Genomic DNA, 24,573 nt, shown 5'->3' on the forward strand with positions numbered 1-24,573 from the left:
AACTGGTATCAAAGTAATGGGTTGTAAAAAGGAAAATAATATGGTGGAGAAACTGTGAGACAATGCACAAATGTCCTGTATCTGAGGGGGAATTTCATTTTGAATGGGTCCTCAACAATTAATTCTGGTCACACAAGGCCTCAGATTTAATATATTGGTCAAGATGTGATCTGGTTGATAAAGGCATTTTTATCATGTGGAAATATTTGTGACATCATTTGATTGTGACATCATGGTAACAGGTAATGTCACAGTGGTCTGCAAAATATCATAATAAAATTTCAGTACATAGATATTTCCACCTCATATAATTATCTGTCTCCCAGCCCACAGGACTTTGACCCTACTGAATGTAGTTAGGTAGTTGCAACTACTTGGATTAGGTATTAGCAGAACTGTCACAAGTCCAGATGTACAGCCTGTTTGTCAACTTCCAATCGCCCAGCACTACCCAGTTTCTTGCTGAAAATTCCACTTTGATATGCTTGTCATAAGAGATAATACTCCTGTGACAACAGGATCTGGTGGTCAGGCTCACTAGTGTGATTGCCACATGTGAGTGAATGAGTGAGATTTATGTCGTACTGAGCAATATGCCATCTTTATAGCAGCAGTCTGTACATAATCAAGTCTGCACCAGACAGTCCAGTGATCAACAGCATGAGCATTAATTTGCACAATTGGGAAGCGATGACGTGTCAACCAAGTCCGCTAGCCTGACCACCCGATTCTCATAGTCACCTCTTACGACAAGCGCAGTCGCCTTTTATATCAAGCATGGGTTGCTGAAGGCTTATACTATGCCGGATCTTCATGGGTCTGAACACATGTAATTACAATATGATTGAGTAAATCCATCCTGTTGAGCACTAGATTGACGGATTCTCTGATCCAGACTTGGTTATTTATAGACCACCATAAAAAAGCTGGAATATTGCTGATTGTGGCATAAACATGTAACAAGCATCTGTCCTGTGTATTGGAACTCATTATATCAACCACCAGGACTGTCAGGACATGTCAGCTCATATAGCTTTATTATTCTTAAATGTGGGTAAAATAACAAACCTTGTACAGTTTACAACAACCCAGACACAACAAACAAACGTCATACTGTCTAGAACAGATCAGACATCCCTAACACAGAATCTCAATTACTGTCTTCAGACTGTACTCTTCCTTGGCTCCTCATCAGAAAACAAATCAGTGCTTGAACACAGATTGAGGATGAAGAAAGCTTGACGGCTTCTGACAGGGTTTAGCCAGCAAGGCTTACTGTATATAGACTTAACTAGATGACGTCTCGCTGCCACAGATCATCTTTAGATGAGACTGCAAGGTCACTGTTATCATGGATTCCTACATTTGTTCAGTTTGGTATTGTATTGTAATGTTTTGCATTGCATTACATTACAATGTGGTGTATTGTTTTGTATCATATTTAATTTCCTTGTCTTACCTTGCTTTTATCAACACCATGGAGATCCTTTCAGACTAACATTGTGTTTGTGAAATGAAAAACCCCCCCAAAACATGATGTTATAATTGGAAATACCATTGTTGAGAAACTGTGACACAAATGTTCTGTGTGTCTTAGAGGGAACTTCAGGTTTGAATGTGTCTGCAACAATTAATTCTGGTCATACAAAGCCATGTAATCTATTGGTCAAGATGTGGTCTGGTTGATAAAAGGCATTAAACCCAGACAACCGAAACGAGTCATCCATCAAGTCACATACTGGCCCCTGTCACTGGAGTCTGTACACCCACAACGGAAGTGTGCGAGTGAGTTTAGTTTTACGCCGCACTCAGCAATATTCCAGCTACATGGCTGCGGTCTGTAAATAATCAAGTCTGGACCAGACAATCCAGTGATCAACATCTGCACTATATGGGAACTGATGACACCTGTCAACCAAGCCAGAAAGCCTGACCACCCGATCCCATTAATCGCCTCTTATGACAAGCAAAGTCACCTTTTATGGCAAGTCATGGGTTGCTGAAGGCCTATTCTACCCCTGGACCTTCACAGGTCCACAACAGTTGATTTGCACAAGTCTCTAAAATAAGAAGTGATAGTATGAATGAAACTTTAAACAATATAAATAACAGGCCATCATCATTTTCCTGTCTGCTTGTCGAAACTTGCCTTTTTAGAAGATAGTTACATAGATAGATAAAGGGTATTACTAGATATCCAGGGGATTAACTTTCTACAGCTGACCGAAAACACTGCAACAAAGACGCTGACACTTGCTTTCTGAATAATGATATATATAATTGCTTGTAAATTGAAAAATAACCCCAGTGAAATGTGAGATGACTGCCACCAACAGTGTTTTGCAACAACAGATTCAGCTATTTGCAATTCCATCAACAGTTGATTGCAAATCCACCAACTGCTATTGCAGCTCCATCAATAGAAACATACACCTCCAACAGCTGATGCAAACACCCCCAACAGCTAATTGCAGCTCCAATAGAAATAGACACCTCAAACAGCTGATACAAACACCTCTGACACCTCCAACAGTTAATTGCAGCTCCACCACCAGCTGATACAAACACCTCCAACAGCTGATTGCAACTCCACCAATGGCTGATGCAAACACTTCCAACACCTGATTGCAACTCCACCAATAGCTGATACAAACATCTCCAACAGCTGATTGCAACTCCACCAATGGCTGATGCAAACACTTCCAACACCTGATTGCAACTCCACCAATGGCTGATACAGACACCTCCAACAGACTTTTTCAACTCCACCAACAGCATTTGCAACTCCACCAATAGCAACAGACACCTCTAACAGCTGATACAAATACCTCTAACAGCTGATACAAATACCTCTAACAGCTGATACAGACACCTCCAACAGCTAATTGCAGCTCCACCAATAGTGGAAACAGGCACCTCCAACAGCTCATTGCAGCTCCTGTAACAGCTGATACAAACAACCCTAATAGCTGATTGCAACTCCTGTAACAGCTTATTGCAACTCCTCCAACAGCTCATTGCAGCTCCTCCAACAGCTTATTGCAGTATTCCAACAACTGTTGGCAACACCACCAACAGCTGATATCAATAGTTCATAGTCAAACCCCAACAGCAACTCTTTCAACAGCTGATTGACCCTATCTGGCCTTGACCAGTAGCTGGAAGCAGTCAGTGTAAAACAGTTTGTTGTCCATTCATCTCAGGTGACCTATCCATCCTCACTGGCCACTTCATTCAGACTGACCCATCCCTTGGGTTGTGGCCTCTGCAGATCCAGAAATGCCTCAATCTGTACCAGCCTGTGTAGTGTGTGTGTATTAATATTCATAAACTTGCCGCTTAACAACTAGGGAACCTACTTAACCTTTTCGATCCTTAATTTGTCTGTCTTCATTGTTAGCATTTATTCAGTCCTCTACCAAGTTTCACTGCAATTAATTTGGGATGTAATTAAGTTTGGTATAGTTAATTATTTTGTGTCAGTGAGATGATGATCAGTGTCACAGCTCTATAGTTACCCTACTGACACAACTCTCTAGTTACCGTACCGACACAATTCTCCAGTTACCCTACTGACACAACTCTCCAGTTACCCTACCGACACAACTCTCCAATTACCCTACTGTCTCAACTCTCCAGTTATCCTACTGTCTCAACTCTCCAGTTACCCTACTGTCTCAACTCTCCAGTTACCCTACTGACATAACTCTCCAGTTACCCAACAGTCTCAACTCTCTTACTTAGCCTACTGTCTGAACTCTCTAGTTACCTACCAACAAAACTCTCCAATTACCCTACTGACACAACTGTCCAGTTACCCTACTGACACAACCCTACTGACACAACTCTCCAGTACCCAACAGTCTCAACTCTTTTACTTAGCCTACTGTCTGAACTCTCTAGCTAGTAACCTACCAACAAAACTCTCCAATTACCCTACTGATACAACTCTCCAGTTACCCTACTGTCTCAACTCTCCAGTTACCCTACTGACACAACTCTCCAGTTACCCTACTGACACAACTCTCCAGTTACCCTACCGTCTCAACTCTCCAGTTACCCTACTGTCACAACTCTCTATTTTTCCAAATGTCACAGCTCTAGTTAACCTGCAGAAGGAACTTGAGCCCACTCATGATGTATATTTTCATAGTCTAGAATTTTCATGATCATGTTCAGGGTGGGGGAACAGACATTTCGCAAGGTCCATTCCATACAGACCACATCTGTATGCCCTCGTCCATATCATCCCAGTACTCTCAGTTTATGAATTTTAATGACTGTGTTAATATTTCATAGTGTTAAAACTTTCAGCTCGCAAAATGATGAGTCAGTATCTTTGGTGTCTGTCTCATCCAACTGCATATTTACTGGCTATACATGTATAATAATTTAACATGATGGTTTTGTAATGTTGTTCAAATTATGTAGTCAAGCTACTCTTTCTTTCTCGTACAATTAATATTATATATGTAACCATGCACTCGTGTACTGATGTAATATGTTCACATTTCTTCAAAATTGATTAGTTCAAAATTTTATGTGTTTCCTAAAATTTTAATTAAAGCAATTCAATTCAGTGAGAGGGTGAATTTGCAAATTCTTCAAATAACCCAGCAGGGAGAAACCCACATGTTCGGAATCAAATCTGTGACTATAGGTCTATAAATAGCCCAAACTAAAATAGTATGTCTCAGTCTGTGCAAGAAGGAATTCCTCACTTATGAAAGCATGTCCCTCCTGACATGCTCTGCTGGCAATGTGTGGCTGACGCAGTGACAGTTCTGTGGTGCCTGTAGCTCCCTCCAATACTCAGCCAGTACCCTTACCTCTCAGTCTTCACTGAGCAGTAGCAGAGCAGGCGGTACAGGAGACCATGGGAGCCATCGCAATGCTGTAGTGGAGCAGCTAGTCCCAGAGTCTCTCAGTGAAGAATCAATTATCAGTGTACTCGGAGCTATTAACAGTTGCTCCTGTCTGTGGAGCCACGCAAATGGCGGCTAGTTGCTCCCTCTGCTGACGACTCCCAAGATAAAAAGACAAAGAACTATTCCTGTAAATAATTACCATATTGGTTCCAGGAGGCAAGAGAATGGGCCAGGAGTTAGGGGAGGTGTGTGGCACATAGCCAAACCCATATCCTCTGCAACTGTTTTGGTTTGGGTCCATCGATTCACTCGTCCATGTGATACCCAAACCCATGTGTGTTTTACACTGACCGAACAGACTTAAGTTACTGAGTGACCTGTCCGACAATCCAGAGGATATTTTGCCACCGGGGACAGGCTCTGACAGCAGTGCACAGGTTAGCATCGTGGTGTTGTGTTGCCCATGTGTGTGAGTGTGCGTTAGTTTACACTGCTTCGATACACCAACATACTCATTCTCCTCATGTTTTCATTCAGGAATGGACACATGGAGCTGCTATAACAGTCAATTTCAGGTCCGATTTTAACTGACCACCTCAGAATCACACTGTTCAGGTTTGTGGGGGCTGAACACATGTTCAACTGTTGTTATTGATTTAGCTCGGTGTAGAGCTCACTCACATGTTTGAGAGAACTCGCTGTGTAAACGAGGATTTTACTAACCAAGGGCTCATGCTGATAGAGAGACGGGGTAAGTGCGGGTTTGATAACATATATAGTGTTTAGAACTCTATAACACACATTATTTATCATCAGTTCAGGTTGAAATTCCTCAAGGGTACAGGATGGTAATCTCTGCCAACATTGGGGCATTGGTACTTTTTCAGTTCAAGGTTTTAAAAAATTGACCAGCATGTTTATATTTGTTTCCATGTTTTGAGAAAAGTTTTTGACAACGAAATGCCACAAGTGTGTTTACCTTTCCTGCTGCTTGTTATCAAGTAAGCAGACGTGTAGATTGCTTCTACAGGTATCTGAGATATGCTTGGGGAGCCATTTGCTTGAAGAATAGGTGCATCTATGTCATGACATTGTCCTAACTTGAGAGGAATAAGAGTTTGAATGAAAGTATGAAATTGTGAGTTTAGTTTTATGTCGCTTTTAGCAATGTCAAGGCAGGGGACACATGAACTGAGCATGGATGTCACATGTTAATGTTAGTTAAGAGGTCGAGTGTTTAAGTTGTAGGCTTGGATTTGACTCCTGATATGTATTACCACTTTTATGAGGCTTCGGGGGCTTTAAATCCCTCCCCCTACTGAAAATGTCTAAAAACCACATTTTATGTTGGTTTTGCCAGAGTCTGGGGTTCAATTCCCACTGCCTCACCCACCTACCCCCTTTTTCAAAATTGCACAACTACAGATGAACCTGGGAAAGGTTTTTCAGTGTTAAAGGTGTTTCAATGTAAATTTCATCTTAGTTCGTCATGGGAAAGGTGGTCAGGTAGCGTGGTTGAGTGGATAGGGTGTTCACTTGGTTTAGATCCTTCACATGGCATACCTCATATTAAATGTAGATTCAATGTGATCAAGTTATGATGGTTGAGTGGTTAAGGACTTTGCTTGTGTTTGACTTTATACAGGATAACACTTATGTGAAATAGGTTAATATTGACTCGTAATGTGTAGTTGAAACTGCTGTAGGGTAGCCCACTTGTACAGTGTTTGTTTAGTTTCAGCTCATCTTGTTGTGAAAGAGAGTGCGAGGATGTTTGGACTTATGCCGCTTTATTCCAGCAATATCAGGATGGGGGACACCAGAAATGAGCTTCACACATTGTACCCATGTTGGGAATTGAATTCCGATCATTTGCGTAACGAGTGAACCTTTTAACCACCAGGTTACTACTCTTTATTAGGAAATATTTTTAGGTGCACATAAAAACCACAAATGTGGACTTGTTTGGGATTAAAACCAGCGTGAACAATATCTGATTTGTTCAAGAAGAATAAATTCAAAAGTGTGTGGGAGGGACCCCATTTATATTGTGCATTATATGATTAATGCTTTACACTTGTACACTTTACTTCTTTCTTAACATGGAGGGACACACTTTACACAAGCTGGGGAGGTTGTGAAAAAGTCTCTACACTCGAAATCTTTGTTTATTGAAACTGATATTGGATTGTTTTAATATGTTGGTTTTAGGGCTATTTAGTGCTGCATTCAGCAAGATTAAAGCTACATGATGGCAGTCTTTGCATAATCAAGTCTGGACTAGGCAATCCTGTGATCAACACCATGTGCTTCAATCTAAACAACTGGAACATGATGACATGAGTAAAAACAAGTCAGCGAGCTAGAAAACCTGATCCTATTAATCGCCTCTTACGACAAGCATGGATGACTTGAAGATTAATTCTGACCCAGGTGTTTTATTTGAAACAAGCATGAGCTGACATAAGGATCTCTTAATGTGTGCTGGTTTATTTAGGCAAGATGCCAGTGTTGTTTACAATTCAGGGAGCAAGGATCTGAGTTAGGGTGACACAGGATAATGCCATACATTATGAAGAGATAACCACTGCGAAAAATCAATAAAAGTCTTAATTTCGTTGTGCAACAGATGTTAAGATGCAAACTGGCTTTTCAGAAGCAGTACAGGAGGATAACTTTTGTGGATGACATCTCATTTGTTGTATCCTGATGGGACATTTTGGTTTTGTTGTTACGGTATTTATGACCAACATCTGTGTGGCTGCGTTTTCTTTGTTGCTACTGGGTGTATCTAAATATGGACTGTAGCATTTCACTCCGGCTTGGCAACACTAGAAGTAGAGTAAGTGAGTGAGTGAGTATGGTTTTACACCGCCTTTTGCAAAATTGCACCAATAACATGACAGGGGACATCAGAAATGGGCTTCACACATTGCATATATGAGGGGAATCGAACCCAGGTTGTTGGCATGACACACAAACGCTTTAACCATTAGCCTACCCCACCACCATCTCGTCATGATGGAGTACAAAAGTTGTCTTGCATAAAAGTGTCTTAAATTTACTGTTGAAAGATGTTTTTAATATACTCAGCAATTATGTGTCTAGTGTTATGTAATTCAATATGAATGTAATATGAAGTTTATATGAGTGTAATTTAACATGAATGCAATACAATTGTGATATGAAGTATAATATTAATATGGTATGAACATAATATGAATTATATATGAAACTCGCAAGTTTCTACTGTTGACTCTACTTTTTGTTAATAGCACAAATATTTCTAATGCAAACTTGTTGAAACTGATTATAGGATGCTTTTGGTGGCATTTGAGATTCTTAGTGGCAGTGGTGTTGAAATACACAATATTTGCTCACATATATTCAGTCACTGGAATATACCACGAAAACAACAAATGATATCAGTTTATTTCTGCCAGTTAATATGATTGGTCTTGAAACGTCTTTTGAAGAGAAACAAGACACTAGATAAGTTCAACAATCAGTTGTCTTCCTTTTCCTGTTGAGATGGATTCAAAATAGCTGTTAGACCATTGAAATGGTCGTCTGCTGTTCAAAAATAGCAGTCTGCCTGTCTTGCAGTAGTTATTTCTGTTATTAACAGGCGACTTGACTCTTTGCCAATTCTGCTTTAAATGTTTCTTCCAATTATTTCACATAATTATGACTTGAATACCTGAATAAAAACTATTCTTAAAGTTACTGTTTGTAAGCACTGTTTTTGATGAATGATGATGAAAAGCACTGGTCTGTCAAGAATTTGCGGTAATCTTGTTAATAGTTTCTGGTTAGCATTACTGTAGACGGTTACTGTGAAAGTTACAAAACAAATAAATTTGACTGTGTTTTTCATGTAAATGTATCAGAATATGTTGCTTGGAAAGCTGTCTCAGTTACACTCATTCATCAGATTTGACTGTTGTCATTATTTTAGTGTGAGTGTTTCATGTAACTGTTTTACAACTCAGAAGGAGACTAGTCAGCAGTGCATGAGCTGGCTAACAACTCCATATCAGCGTGTTTCATCAATTTCAAGCACTAAACTTACTTCAGACGCCTTCATCTCTGGATCCAATACTCCCTTCGAGCCTCAGCACTGTGTGCTATGAATTTCAGTTATCTGCTGTTTATGGTTTCTTAATTACATGTTTACATACATGTCCATCCTCCATGTGTTTATTGCACGTGGTCAAAACATGGTATTAACAAGTCAAGTGCTGCCGGTTCATACTGAAGGTGTTCACTTACCTCACTTGACATTCCTGTGCTCTTGTGTGAACTCAAAATATTTACAAGGAGATGATGAAATGTAAGGCGATTTTGTTTCTTAGTTGATTCCAGGTTTCTGGGACAGAATGTTGTCTGCTCAGTGAAACTGGAAACTCAGTGTTTGATGTGATGTGGAAGTTATGTGGAATGGTATGACTCCATTAAAAAAGTGACTGGTTGAAAATTATCATTGATCTATACGTTGGGCTAAAGTGTCCTTTTCGTAGATGTGAAATGAAATTCCGGGAGAATCGATTTTGATTATCCATTTTGTTGGGGTGTCGTGGTGCAGATATTCAGGTAGCTCAGGTAGGATTTGTTTGTGGTGGGATCGAGAGGGTTTAGAGTATTGGGAGAAGGATTGTTTAATGTTGTAGAGAGCTATTTGTTATAAAAATAGCTGAATAGTCTCGGCAATGATGACTCAACTGGATTGGAGGCACGTACATCAACTTGCTGCTGAAGGAAGGAAAACTTGTGTGATAAGGATTAATCTTGTCACTGCTTATGGAGTGGGGATTTTGGGGGGTTTTTTTTAAATGTGCAGAAATTTGTTAAAAACCTCATTGGAATCCTTCCATGGGACATTGTTATGAATTCATCTTTACTCCCATAAAATGTGTATTTAGATTGTCATCATGCTGCAAATCTTGAGATTAATGCAAAAAATCCTCATCACTGTTAACTGTGCAAGTAATAAGATACTTCACAACGTATGCTAAGGGGCACCTCTTTGTCAAAAGATAAATACAATAGTCCATCTCAAAAGGGAGATGGCATAGCCTAGTGGTTAAAGCATTCGCTAATCACACTGAAGACCCAGATTCAATCCCCACATGGGTACAATGTGTGAAGCTCATTTCTGGTATCCAGTGATGTTCCTGAAATATTGCTAAAGGTGGCATAAAACCATACTCACTAACTCCTTCTCAGAAGTCATCACAAAAAAATTAAAAAATAAATAAATTCTGGAATAATCATGGAGCAATTTAAAAATGTTTACAGTTATTCCAAATCAAATAAAGATTTACGCGACAAACATACAAGAAGTGTTTCCTGACCTGTAGCCCCCGCCAGACTTACCTGTATCAGCTATTGACTTGTACAGCTGCCGCTTGTTTGGCCAGTGGCTTTACACACAGTTCAGATCCGTCAGTCGCAGGAGATGAATGTGTATACATTGCTGGAATTATTCCCCAGCCGACTTTACTATCTGAGGAGGACATGGTGTGGCTTTGTGGTTGAGCTGTTTGCTTGGCTCGGTGATGGTCTTGTTTCTCTTCTCTTATGGGTAATCATTAGGGCTGCAATTAATGCACTATGTGGTGAATATGATATGTATCATGAATATTGGGTCACGAATACAAATAATTATTCACAAATATAATATTGTACTTAAGTAATTGGTGCACAATATGGAGCCCCAATGTTGACTGTTAATTTGTCATAGTAATATTTTACTAGTGATCTGACATAACACTCAAATTTGGTATATAATACACTAATAATTATAATCCACAGTACCATGTGCAGCCATTGCAGACTACCATGTTCCATTCTTGCATATCTCACTTTAATAAGGGCTCAAGTAAAACATGCTCAGATTAAAAATTGTAAATATTCATTCATATTCAGGTCTGGTGACCACAAATAAAAAACTGTATCCATGAAGGGCTAGGGTTCAGTTCCCCAAATATGTCAGTGTATACTAACAGCTATAGTAATCATGTCAAACACGTTTGGGGTCCCCCAAGTGTAATATTGCTGGAATATTGCTAGAAGGGGAATTAAGTTCAACAAGCTTGCACATTTGCTCATTCACTCACCCTTTCACTCACTCACTCACTCAGCTGCCAGTGGTTGGAAGCACAGATGTATTGGTATCCCCTGAGTCTTCAGCACTAATGGATTGCAATTTTTGAAGTGCAACAATATTGTACATGTGAAACTCACTCTCTAACTCATCTATTTTATGGAATTGGTACTGAGAATCTATACTAACCTGAATCCCTCCAAGAATGAACATTGAAAATATTCACTTGTATTGTCAAGACACATGTATTCAACTTGCGTAATTAACAATAAAGAGATTTCAAAACTTATCCCCTTGATCCTGTAAAAGTCATGTCAGCACTTAGCGTCCCATGGTTCGAAGTCCAGATATAGCGATGCTATTGTTTGTCTATCACTCCATCCCGATGCTAGTGTGTTGTATGGATGTGTTTCAAGGTTCTGCTTCACATGGTGATTAGTTCCAATCTTAATGAAGTTGACATTCCTTGACAGAACGGAAATACTGTTCAAAGCCAGATCTGCCCACACAATCTTTGATGTGGTGATTACCAATGTTATCTGTTCTTGTCTTTCATATCACATCTCTGTTCAATAGTGATTCCTCCCCCATATTTTGTGGTGTTGTCCACTTGACCGCCTTTGTGGGGCAGTGGGAGTCTTGATTCAGCTGCCAGCTGATCACACTAGATCTTAAAAGATGGTGGTTCTTGTTGTCATGGTGCTTGTCACCATGGAGATGGGGGACTGATCTGTTTTTGTATCATATGACAGGGATTATCCATGTAGATTATCCATTTAGATAATGATATCATAGTTCAGCCTAAAAAAGCAGCATTAACTTCTTTGAGTGTTATTTAGAAGTTGGTGTAATGATCGATGGGGAGAGCTCTTTGAATTTCAAACTTCTCTATTATTATTATATTAATTGATACGAGCGACGTTCATGTGTAGCTACACACGTGAGATGTCGATTATACAAAAATCACCACTTAAAAACAACATATCGGGATATCTGTCACAAACATGCTGGAAAAAGACTAATTTAATTTTGCTGGTCTCACTCACTCACTCACTCACTCACTCACTCACTCACTCACTCACTCCTCAATGTTCCCTTTTGAAATGGTTCTGACAAGGTTTCATGGAACATAAGCCAAGCATCAAGAAGTAACAGGTAAGCAATCGTGTTTGAAGAGGTAATATCCATTCCTCACAAAATAATAAGATATGAATCCAGAATAGCTTAATGTGTCTGAAACCTCCGAAATATCAACACACTTACTTGTTCAAGAGACCTTCTCCTTTGAAGCCAAGATGGCCTCCTACTTGCGAAAGTGATCACGTTACATCATCTGTTCCATGTAGTCCCAGAACACAATGTCAGACATGTAGGGGGATCATCAATACGCTCTTTACTCTATTAATTCCTGATCGAGCTTACATGCTCAATTAGGCAAGCAGGTGTGTGATGTCGAGTGCCAGTCTGGGTTCAAATCTTGGGGGATCAGTATTTTATGGTTAATAAGTCCCAACCTCCCAAGAAGAGGTTTATGTGATCTGATGGGCAGTTATCTCACACTACCCTCTGTTCAGCCCAGATAAGCTTGAGTATATGGACTTTGATAGCTCAGTGTGTAGACCTGGTATGCTCATTAAGAAGTGGTATTATATGCCAAGAGAGGATGTTAAGGAGGATATGCTTGTGTCAAGATAGTTATTATTCCGATATTGTCATGCTGTAGTAGAACACTCAAAGTCGATGTATGGATCACTTGTTGCAGTTTTCTTGTGAACAGCCCTTCTTGTAAAGAGATTAAAAAGAGAAACCTTTGAGATATTTAACATTATTGATTATTTGCCCCCTATAATTGCATTCTTTAATCTTGTGGACAGGTGAGGTACTTTTAAAGATTTATTGCATGTGGGATCTTCATGGCAATGATAATTTGCAAGAAAGCTTGAAAAAAAAAGATGCTTAAATACTTTATTGTGAACAACTTCACAAACAAATCCTTGTGACATCGTGAATATTGTGGCAAGGGATTTTTTAAAGTGGTCTGATATTTTTTCATGAGCGAGAGGGGCAGTAGGGTAGGCTAGTAGTTAAAGCGTTCGCTCATCATGGTGAAAACATGGGTGCGATACCACATATGGGGACATTTTTGGTTTCCCCTGTAGTGATATTGCTGGAATATTTGCTGAAAGCGGTGTGAAACCAAACTCACTCCCTTGCTTCAGTGAGTGAAAACCAATATCCAGGTGCCCTGTAAGTCATTTCATTACAACATTTCATTCACTCTTCCTTCTAAATGACAAACACATACCCAGACAATTAAGTTTAGCGAACAAGAGTTATTCAGAAGTGAATGACATTCTGCAGTGAATATTATTTCACTCAAGGCACTATTTTAAATTCAGAAGTGAATTGGATATCTGATATTCATACATAATTTGGCACTGGTACTTTATTACAAAGAGTGGGAACAATTTTAATAGGGGAAAGAAATTTGGTTGCCATGAGAAAAGACACAGTTTTGACGTCTTCTAATGAGAAAGTTACAATTTGAATATTATTTTCGGATTAGCATTGTGATAGAGGAGGGAAGGCTTTTAATAATCTCACCTTCCTCATTCTCTCACTTATTCTTGTCCTTGCACCCTTCTCCATTCTCCACTTCCCCATCACCTAGTGGATGGGAAGGCTTCTAATAATCTCTCCTTCCTTCATTCTCTCACTTATTCTTTTCCTTGCACGCTTCTCCATTCTCCAGTTCTCCATCACCCAATGGAGGGGAAGGCTTCTAATAATCTTTCCTTTCCTCATTCTCTCACTTTTTCTTTTCCTTGCACCCTTCTTCTCTTCTGCATCCCCCACTTCCCCACCCCCAGTTCTCTTCCACTTCCTTCTACAGATGACCATTTCTGTATGTGAATGGTACTGGCAAATTGAACATGGTTTTACTCTCATCCCAAAGTGATAGCCTCTCTCCTCCATTCATTTCCACAAAGCGTTGTAACCCTTTCCATGTCAGTGATAACCCCCTTGGGTGTATATACGAGATCATATACTTCACCTGTCTGGCCAAACATGACGAGAACCATGCTGTATTGTCTGTTATCTCCCGGGGAGAATATTGTATCTCTGGCTCCTGTTGACTTAGGCTGGATCCAGAGGAACCCACTGGTCATCAGGACGTAGAGCTGTTGGACAAGACAGGGTTAAAGGAATCATGTTGCTTGGAGACCATTTACTGTCACCTGATTGGATTAATAGAAGTGGTTTATTGAGGTAATTCTCAGGATGGTCAGATAGAGTAAGTTAATAAGTCAAATATTTGATCATCTCAGGATGGCGCTTTGACTGAGGTATGGATAGAAGGTCAGTGTGGGGTAATAGCATTCGTTGATCATGATGATTGTGGGGTGTTGTTTCAACAGCATTACAAAGCATGAAGCATTTTTCTGGTGTTACTGCTGGAGTTTTTGCATGATCACTCATCATTTTTGTCTTCTTTTCAACCAGTCCACAGAGAATTTCTGATGAATCTTGAATCTAAAACCATTTGTTCTTCTGGATTTTCATGTCTCTGACTTGTGACTGGGTCATGGCATGGCATGATCCATATTTAGATCATTAGCACTGACATGACTGTTAACCTGTTGGGATTCCTGTTTAGAGGGAGTGTGGATTTATGCTGCTTCTAGCAATATTCCAGCAATATCATGGTCGGAGGCACCAGAAATGTGCTTTACACATTGTACCTATGTGGGAAATCAAACCTGGGTGTTCTATGTGACAAGACAACACTTTATCCAGTACTCTACCCCTCCACCCCTGTCCTTAAGGAGATTCATAACTTGTTTTGTTCCAGTCAAACACTGTCCACTTCTGTCATAAGAAGTGGAGCCATGGATTGGTTGGTGAGATTTTGTAGCTTGGTTGATGGTGTGTCGTTCAATCATTGCAAATATGGATTGGTGTTCATGATATCAATCATTGGTTTGCCTTGTACAGATTCAATATGAAGGTGATACAATATTGCTAGCAACAAAACCATACAGAAAGATTAGGTGTTTAATCCCTCACTGCACAGGATGTGCTAGTGTCAAGTCACTGGATTGCCTGGTCTGGAGTCAGTTTACAGGTTATGAATATTGCTAAGTTATGCAACAAAACACACTGAGACAGGTTGGTTACTTTCCTGATTTGTTGGTATTTGCTCATCATGACAATAATAATAGCAGTCTCTGATTTTAACATACCTGACTGATAATTAGCTGACATATGGAACTTTGCCCAGAGTGGAATATTGCTGAGCGTTGCATAAAATAAAATAACATCACAACACAGAATGTACTTCATAGAAACTTGCTTAGTGTTACTCAATATGGGAAAACATAGCAATTGTGAGGCTGTTTTGTGTAAACCATCTTCAGACTTTAAACCAGACTTTGAACCCTTTTCCTCTATCTCACAGAGCATATCTACCCCCAACTGGCTGCACCTGTGCCCTATCTGTGAAATGAAAAAAAAACTTGACGATGTTGTTTTTCCACTCAATGATGTTACATTAGCCTATGTTCAAATGATGAAAGTGCTCAACAACGTGTGGTTCTCTACTCACCCCAAGGAGGATTGCCAAGAACTCCAACTTCACAGGGATGCTCGTGATTCATTCCTACAGTAAATCTGGTCTGGATATTGGTTGGCCACAATGTCTAGTTTCTGCAGTTAAATATTAATTAATTTCTAGTTAGTTTGGATAAGCACGTTTCCACATTTCATGATTAATTTACCCAATTTGCAGTTTTAGCATGTTTCTGGTGACATTTTTATGGGTTGCTGCCTGTGAAACAGATTTTCCAGATTTGTCATTTCACTGACTAATTAGATCTAAATGATATTACCAACTACTGTGTTATGAGTGAGTGAGTTTAGTTAAATGATGCTTTTAGGAATGTTTCAGCGATATCACAGTGGTGATATCAGAAATGGCCTTCCCAGATTGTCTTCAAGTGGGGAATTGAAAGTGAACACTTGAACCACTAGGCTACCCCACTGCCTGCTTTTGTATTGGAGATACAGTCACTTTGGAAAACAGGGACTTGATGTCATGGTGTCTCTTCTGATTTGTCTAGTCCAAGCATGATTAGTTTACGGGACTCTCATGATTTGGTTTTATTACTGCTGATGAAACTGAAACCCTTTTTTACTTTTACTTTTGGGGGAAGATTGTTGGTGGTTATGCAGTCTTCGACTTTCTTAGACAGTGAGCTAGTCTGTCTCCAGTGGGGATTGGGTTTGGAATAGGGGTGACCTTGACCTTGAGCTGTGACCTTGTGCAGAGATGGTGGCTGAATGCATCAATGTCTGACAATCTTCGAAATGATGTCTGCCAGTATTCACTGTAAATATGATGATACTAGTACAATGTACATTGTTAGGCACTGAATCCCAATACCACATCACAAGCGCATATAGAACTTTTGTTTTTATGTGCAGGGGCAGTTCATGTTGCAGTGAGATGAAATGTCCTCTGTTCACACCAAAGACCCAGGTTCAATACTCCACATTAGTACAATGTGTGGAGCCCATTTCTGGTGTCTTCTACTGTGGAATATTGCTAAAAGTCACATGAACACAATTATTATGTACATTCAATCAGTATGTTTAAGTGTACAGTCCAATTTTCTGAGGTGTGTTTAATAATCGTTTGAATCAGGTTCATCTCTCCTGCAAATATGTCTTGATGATGTCAATGACCATTCAAAGACCCAGGTTCAATGTGGAATATTCCTGGAATATTGCTAAAAGTCACATGAACACAATTATTGTGTACATTCAATCAGTATGTTTAAGTGTACGGTCCAATATGCTGAGGTGTGTTTTATAATCGTTTGAATCAGGTTCATCTCTCCTGCAAATATGTTTTGATGATGTCAGTGACCATTCACTCATAATCATATTGTTTTGCAGAGCAAAATAAATAGTAATAAATGATGACGAACAAATTATAATAATGGTTTACAAAGCTAGAATTAGCAAATAATGTGGTTATTAAATATTTCAAATAAGTCATTAGAAGGCATAAATTATTGATACAAAATGCAAAAGTTGTTTGATTGGTATCTTAAAGTTGGTAACAGCTACTACTTGTGTGCATTTGTTGACCTTTTCGATGTTGATTCTATCACCAATATCAGGCAGAAACAACAATATCCATTAAAATTATCTTTGCTCAGAGTGAGTAAGTTTTTACGATGCTTTTTGAGCAATTTTCCAGAACTACCACAACAGGAGACACTGCAAATGGACTTCAAATGTGATAAGAATTTGAAGAACAAAATCAGTTGTTCTTCATGATTTCATGATAAGCAAGTGATATAACCATGAGTGAGTGATTGATTCGATCAGTCAGGGAGGGAGGTTGTATGCCACTTTTTAGCCAAATATTCCAGCAACATCACGGTAAGGGACACAAGAAATGGTCCTCACACATGGGCAATGGAACTCAGGTGTTGAGAATGGTGTTGAGCATTATGAAAGACTGCTTATCCACTCTGCTACCCTACCACTCCCACTAGACTACTGCACCACCCACTTACGTCACTGAGCACATAAGGAAGTGGAAGTCCTCTTCAACTATGGAGGTCTTTTCCTTGTTATGTAGAAGTTTCCAAGGGCTGAGTACATGTATCAACAATAGAGCACTGAGACCTTGCTGTCTGTGGTGACAATGAGAACATCATGTATAGACTAAACCAACACAATGGAGTTCAAATGTATTGCCTTACAATATACGTAAATGGTTCCGATCTTTGCTCTTTCTGACAGAAGTTGCAAAAGGTGAATCCAGCCGAAATGTTACGTGGAAGGTTATTGTTTCCACGTGTTTCCACATGGCCATCTCGCAGTTCATCTGTGCACGATCATGACCACGTGTGTATGTTCTTGGGGCAGTTGTGTGTTTGTTTGGTGATCATGCATGTTTTTACCTAGAATCCAAGAGTTGAGGAGAGTGTGAAGCAAGGAGGATACATTCTGCTTTGTTTGTTCAGCCCACATTGTGTTGTCATAGCGACATCGTATACCATTCTCCAAGCAGGGGGTAAGACTACTGTTACATCACCCATGTTATACGATGGAGAAGCTTTTGTGGGATTGTTTACATTGGTCCCCAGCATAATAGCAATAATCCTGATCTGATTAGATTATAAAACAGCTCCCAGAAACTGGATAGCTTTACCCCTGTCAACCACTTCTTGGTTGCTTGCTTGGTGTTTCCTTTTATATGGAGTTGATGATTATTATGACTGATGGTATTGCTTGTGGATAAATGATGATGATGATGATCATTGATGATTCGTGTTAATGGTTGTGGTGGTGATTATGCAGTTGATATTTGTCGGTGATGATGTAATTGATGGTGATGACAATGACGGTGATGATGATGATGACGACGATGATGACAACATCGACATCGACGACGACGACGATGATGATGATGATGATGTGATACTCATAAAATATTGACAAGACATATCATTTATTTAGCACGGTATCCTTTCCACTTAGCAGAATATAACCATTGCAGATTTGTGGTTATGAAAAAAAAAAACTTCACACAGATGCTAGTCTTAGGAATTTTAGGATTTAAATCCCATATATCAACATTCATGTATCAAACTCACACTCATTTTAAAAGAAATCATTTCAGCCTTGAATGAAGTGTGACATTCTTCTTTATAATTTCTTTAAATTGTGTGTCATGGCACAGTCACTCATTTTTTGTTGTTTTTTTTCATTAATGTTTTTAACATGTCTGATGTAGTTTAAAAAGTTTACATGTTACGTTTTTCGATCACAATTCTTGGTAAAAGCGGGCAGTATCGTAATGATTATGCTGTTATGGAATGTTGTTGTGATTAGTTTTTAAGTGTAAGAAATATGACAAAGTATAGCTCAGTTGTGATCATTTGAAGCTGATGGAAGTCAGTTTAATTTTTAAATTTTATTGTATTGTTTCAAATATTGTGTAATTGACTATTTAGAATAACAAAATATACACAATTCAGTCACATCTGAATGTCGTGAATATCAGTCATTGCTTGCTGAATTTAATTATCTTAAGTCTGTCAAATATACAAACTCAGCAACATGGACATGACAAGTATTTTATACAAAGCATTAGAAGCTACCCTTTAAACATTTGTTTAAGAAAAGATAAGAGTCAAGTAGATATTTTCAGTACCTTAGTTGTAGCAGTTAAAAAAAAGCACCGTTTATCACACCACTAACATTCTAACAAAATAAACTGCTGATAAGAATAACCTCCTGTGCCAAGTTGATTTGCTTGCAATTTTAGGATCAAACTTTATCCCAATTTATTCTGAGTCTCAAGCCAGTGCAGAATTCCTGTTATTGCTCAACCTGTCAGCATTGATAAGTGTAATGTATCATATCCTAAACAAATTACACATAGCCTTTTGTCATGTATGCTATAGAGAGTGAAACAATAATATATGTGAGTGTTACTCCACACTTATCAATTTATTTTAGCTATTTTGTGTTGGTCTGTAAATAAACAAGTCTCTCCCAGACAGTCCAGCGATTGACAGCATGAACATTGATCTACACAATTGGGATACAATGAGGTTTGTCAGCCATGTCCGCAAGTTTGACCACCTGATCCTTGCCTCTTACCATCTTATTACAAGCATTGGTTACCGAAAGTCAATTCTAACCAGGTCTAATATGAGTTGAAGTGCATTTTTTGATAGATATTTATAATATTGTTTTTTGACAATTATTATTAGTTTCATGATGTAGTATCAGTATCATTAACAGAAGACACAGAAGCTTCCAATGTTCCTGTCATGCTGAGGATAGATATTCCAGCAATATCGTACAGGACTAGTCTGTCTCACAGTCCTGAACCATAGTATTTTTCCCTCTGCCCATCCCTCTCTGCAATGCCAAAGCCCCAAATGAATCTCTCATCACGTTGGAGATCATTTTATATTTAAATGTGATTATTTTATCCTCCAATAAAAATTAGCGATAGTACACTGGCCCAAAAAAGAAACGCATAGGTGAAAATCCAATGTTATGAGAGATGATTTATTAACTTAAATTGCACAAAAAGTAATGGAACTTGAGCAATGATAATTCACACGGGTATTAACAAATGTGTGTCAAGACATATACAATCATTCACAGTGGTATTAAGCGTCTCTATTTTCCATGGCATAGTGAGAAAGTCAGTATCTGGTGTGACCACCACGGGCATCAATCACTGCTCTGCATCGCCTGGGCATTGACTGTATAAGACGTCGTATCCGCCTTTGTGGGATTCTTCTCCACTCATCTCGCAACGCATTCACCAACTGTAGACGTGTCTGTGGCTGCGGCTGTCGACGTCATAACCGTTTACCCAATTGGTCCCATAAATGTTCAATTGGGTTCAAATCCGGCGATTTTGAGGGCCATGGAAGAACTGTAATGTTGTTGTTGGCAAGGTAATCCGTGGTAATGCGTGCTGTGTGCGGTCTTGCATTGTCGTGCTGGAAAATTTCCCTTCTAGTGTCAACTGTAGGAACAACATGACGGTTCAGAATTTCATCCCGGTAGCGTACAGCATTGAGATTCCCTTGCACATGCACCAACTGTGTCCTGCCGTTCATAGATATGCCCCCCCCACATCATTACACCTCCACCACCGTGTCTGTTGACCTCACGAACGCACTGTCGAGCATATCTCTCATTTCGACGTCTGTAAACACGCATCCTTCCATCATGTCTGTACAGCAGAAAACGTGACTCATCGCTGAACCAGATCCTCCTCCAATTCAAGAGGTTTCATGCCCGAACGTTCCTGCACCACTGAAGACGTGCACGACGGTGATGGGGATGCAGAACAGGTCCTGCATGAGGTCGCATAGGTCGAATTCCATGCTCTCTTAGGCGATTCCTGATGGTTTGTGGAGAGACTCTACGCAGCCCAGGAACGTGATCAGCGGTATACGTAGCAGTGACGGCCCGATTACGCAGATGAAGCACCCGGATGTAGCGGTCTTGTGCTGGAGTTGTCACCCTTGGTCTCCCACTCCTTGGACGGTCTCTGGTCGAGTTGTGTTGCGTGTATCGTTGCCAGAGACGGGAAATCGTGCTCTGCCTCACATTCAGACGACTGGCAACTGATGACTGACTTTACCCAGCTTCCAGACGTCCAATGGCTCTATTTCTGTTTTCTTCATTTAACCTTGGCATTTTTCGTGTCGCATAGAAAGAAATTCGAAGAATGAATCGCAACAGGACCTGTCCCCTTTTATAGCCATCATAATCAAGATTGAGATCCTGCATTTGCACGTGCATAATGCTTTCAGATTTTCCCATGTGCAGATTATACAAAGCGTTTTCAAGGTGCTGTGGTGTGGCGAATAATCACCAGAGGTTGTGTTTGTTTGTCTGTTTTGGTTGTATTGACTATAAAAACACTTAATATTTACATTACTTGTCATTCCATTCCATATTTTCCGAAAAAATCTACTTTAAAAATGAGATTTCAGCTATGCGTTTCTTTTTTGGGTCAGTGTATTTTTTAGTGAGTGAGTTTAGTTTTACAACGTTATTAGCTGTATTCCACCAATATCCCAGTGGGAGACACCAGAAATTGTCTTCATACAACTGTGGAATCATACCTGGGTCTTTGGCATGACATGCAAAAATATTTGACCATGCCCGTCTTTAAAGAGATGCTTATTTTGTTCCAAAGACTGTCTGCATATCTAGACTTGCTGATTACAAAGAAACATAAAACAGAATGAAGTGTTTTTTTCTACCAGTCACTCTAGAGCAAAACCTGCTTAGTTCCATGCTTGACATGTTAATTTCAATGGGTTTGAGGTTTTCCTGGGGTTAAAAGGTATTCCGTGGGTTAGAGGCTATATAAGCTATGACGGTTTTATCACAGATAAGTCTCCTTCATGCCATATGGTGATGGGGCTATTAGACAGGAGTGCTTGCATTAGGAAAGATGTGATGTGTGGGTTCGTGTCACACTCGTCTCATGCAGCATGCAGTGTTTGGTTCAGAGGCAGTAATCAGGTGACATAATGATGGATTTTTGTAGTATGCCTCATGAAGTCAACAGGAAGGTGATAAGATATTACTGAACAATACAAAAAGCAAATCTTGCTCTTCCACTTCAGAAGTTTGTGTAATGTCTTTATTTTTAACCATATCGATCACTGGATTGTCTGGTCCCAATTATCATCATTTTGACAGTCATTAATAGACACATACTTGAGACATAGTCAGATTTGTACAATAAACTGCTTTTAACAGAAATCTATTATGAGTGAGTGAGTTTAGTTTTATACTGCACTTAGGAGTATTCAAGGTGTATGATGGCCACCTGTAAATAATTGAGTCTGGAACAAACAATCCATGGCCAGTGATGCACAGTGTGAGCATCAGTCCGTGCAACTGATGTACAATGACATGTATCAACCAAGTCCATGAGCCTGACCACCCAGTTGTTTTGTCGCCTTTTATAACAATCATGGGTTTAGAGGTACAGAGAGAGTGTTTTCACTGTTATTTATGGGCCAAAGTCATGTGGCTTTAACGTTGGTGAGAGACACCGAACATTAAACAAACTGGTGATTGATACTAATAAAACAAGAGCCTAACTGTTAAATTCTGTCACAATAACTTGGTAATGTTTCATGAAGCATTGTGGATAATTTATTCTCTGACGATGTAGCTGTGCTTTTATCCAGACTTAAGGTGTTCAAGTTTGAACATATCATACTTTTGTTTCTAAAGCGTGTTCTTACATAGCATTTACAGTTAAGATATTGTCATCCCTATCAAACATGAAATGGTATGTTTGTCAGTTAGTGCAACATCAGCAATTTTGAACGCAAGGCGTACGATCTTGTACGAGGTTTAAAGGATACAGGATACAGATATGGGAGTTCCATTGTGAAGGTGTCAGAATCCAGGGGATACAGAAAGAGATCTCCACAGTTTACAGGTGTTTAGAACCCTTTGGATCATAGGCAATGTTAGTTTGTGAGAGATATTTTGCTGAGTCAGCGCATGTTTACTGACTTGAACCATTCAAAAGGACTTGAGGGGACCAGATATAAAGTTGAGGAGTGTCTTTATGTCAGAGATTAGCGCCATAAGGCATATAATAATATGTTTTATGTTCGGACATTTTTACCACACTTGCGGTTTACATCGCTGTTGGTTTTGGATTTATTGAGTTCTGCATGTTTTAGTTTTATTGGTCGGCATTTTATGGCTAAAAGGTCAAGGAAACTATCAAAAGGAAGTCATGTCTGTGACAACTGGATCACTGAACTGTTATTAATGCTGAAATTTTAGTCTTTGATCCATAAAATTCTTATAAGGCTAATATTGTATCTATTATGAATGCAGTCTTGAAGAGTATTACATCAAAACTGTTTCCTGACAGAGAAGTAATTTATGTTTGATTGTAAAGTATAACAGCACAAAATAAAATAATATGGTTACAAATAGCATCAGCGAAACTTAAATAGAAAATTCATCAATATTTCATTTCAACAAACTTTCACTGAATGGTGTTTCCTTAAAAGGTTGTATTAACCGAATGGGCATCATTAGAGGCAATTTCATAATCAAATTGCTTTTATGGTACAATTTACTGGCAGAAATCACATCATTTATTGAAATAATGATAAAACAGCCTTCCTTGAAAATTGAAATGGACACTCGTTAAAATGATGTCAATAACGTGCGTCACTACTGTAAACACTCTCACATCGGTCAATTATTCATCAAGTGAGGGGCTGTGTTAGGAGCTGGAGAGTAATTTATCTAGTTAATGTCTTTAAGCTTTCATTCTTCTTGGGTTTTTGTAATCCATTTGTACAATCTCCTTCCGGACTAACGTATATTTCATGTCATTTTCAGATATACATGCGTAAACTGTAGGAGAGAATGACCCTGACAGTATTACCAGAGTGAGTGACCATTTCAGGGTAAGTACTCTGTATATCTCTGTCCAGCAGTTTTTCAAATGGAATAGTTTCATTGATTTCAGAGGTTTTTTGTTTCCAGAAAGAGAGGGAGTCTTTGAATCTGTCAGCTTGAATAATGTAATTTTGCTGGAATGTTGTGAACTTGAACTTGTCCGTGACATACGTCCACAACCTGTGCTTGTTTCTCTGTTGGCATTGTATGAACTAGGGGTGACTATGGCAGGGGGGAAGGGGGGGAACAATTATTGTGATAACAATAGTCTATTGCAACAACATACTATTGTGTCTTATTGGAAGTTATTTCCAAAGGAATGTATTGTTTACATGAAATAACACCAAGCTGAAGTAGTTTAAGTCTCTTTTGATAACTGACCAGAAATTTGAAACCTGGATCAAGTTTGTTTAAGAGGTGAAATGGTTGGATAATGCTAAATCACTCTGGTACTAGGTGTGTTTTGAGCTGTGCATTTATCAATGGAAGTCAAAGACTACAAAAACTATCAATAGTCACTCATACCATTGTTACATCAATAGCTTTTCTCATTCCACCATCAATTAATTCCAATCGATCGGAGAATTAGCA

General features: G+C 39.2%; 2 protein-coding genes across 5 annotated transcripts in view; both read left to right on the forward strand.

The window, feature by feature from the left end:
* The window catches only part of LOC137268878 (short-chain dehydrogenase/reductase 3-like), a 308,772-nt gene that overhangs the window by 217,718 nt on the left and 66,481 nt on the right, over window positions 1-24,573 (forward strand). The window lies entirely within an intron of this gene.
* LOC137268873 (D-glucuronyl C5-epimerase-like) overlaps window positions 1-24,573 on the forward strand; it is a 307,371-nt gene that overhangs the window by 181,676 nt on the left and 101,122 nt on the right. For 3 of the 4 annotated variants that reach the window (XM_067803455.1, XM_067803456.1, XM_067803457.1), the window contains one exon: window positions 23,923-23,990. The gene's annotated coding sequence lies outside the window, so the exon portion shown is untranslated. Of the gene's footprint in view, window positions 1-5,285; window positions 5,306-23,922; window positions 23,991-24,573 lie in introns of those variants that run through there. The other variant, XM_067803458.1, reaches the window with a different exon arrangement.

This window comes from Haliotis asinina, chromosome 16 (genome assembly GCF_037392515.1).
Source record: "Haliotis asinina isolate JCU_RB_2024 chromosome 16, JCU_Hal_asi_v2, whole genome shotgun sequence".
Classification (NCBI taxonomy): Eukaryota; Metazoa; Mollusca; class Gastropoda; order Lepetellida; family Haliotidae; genus Haliotis; species Haliotis asinina.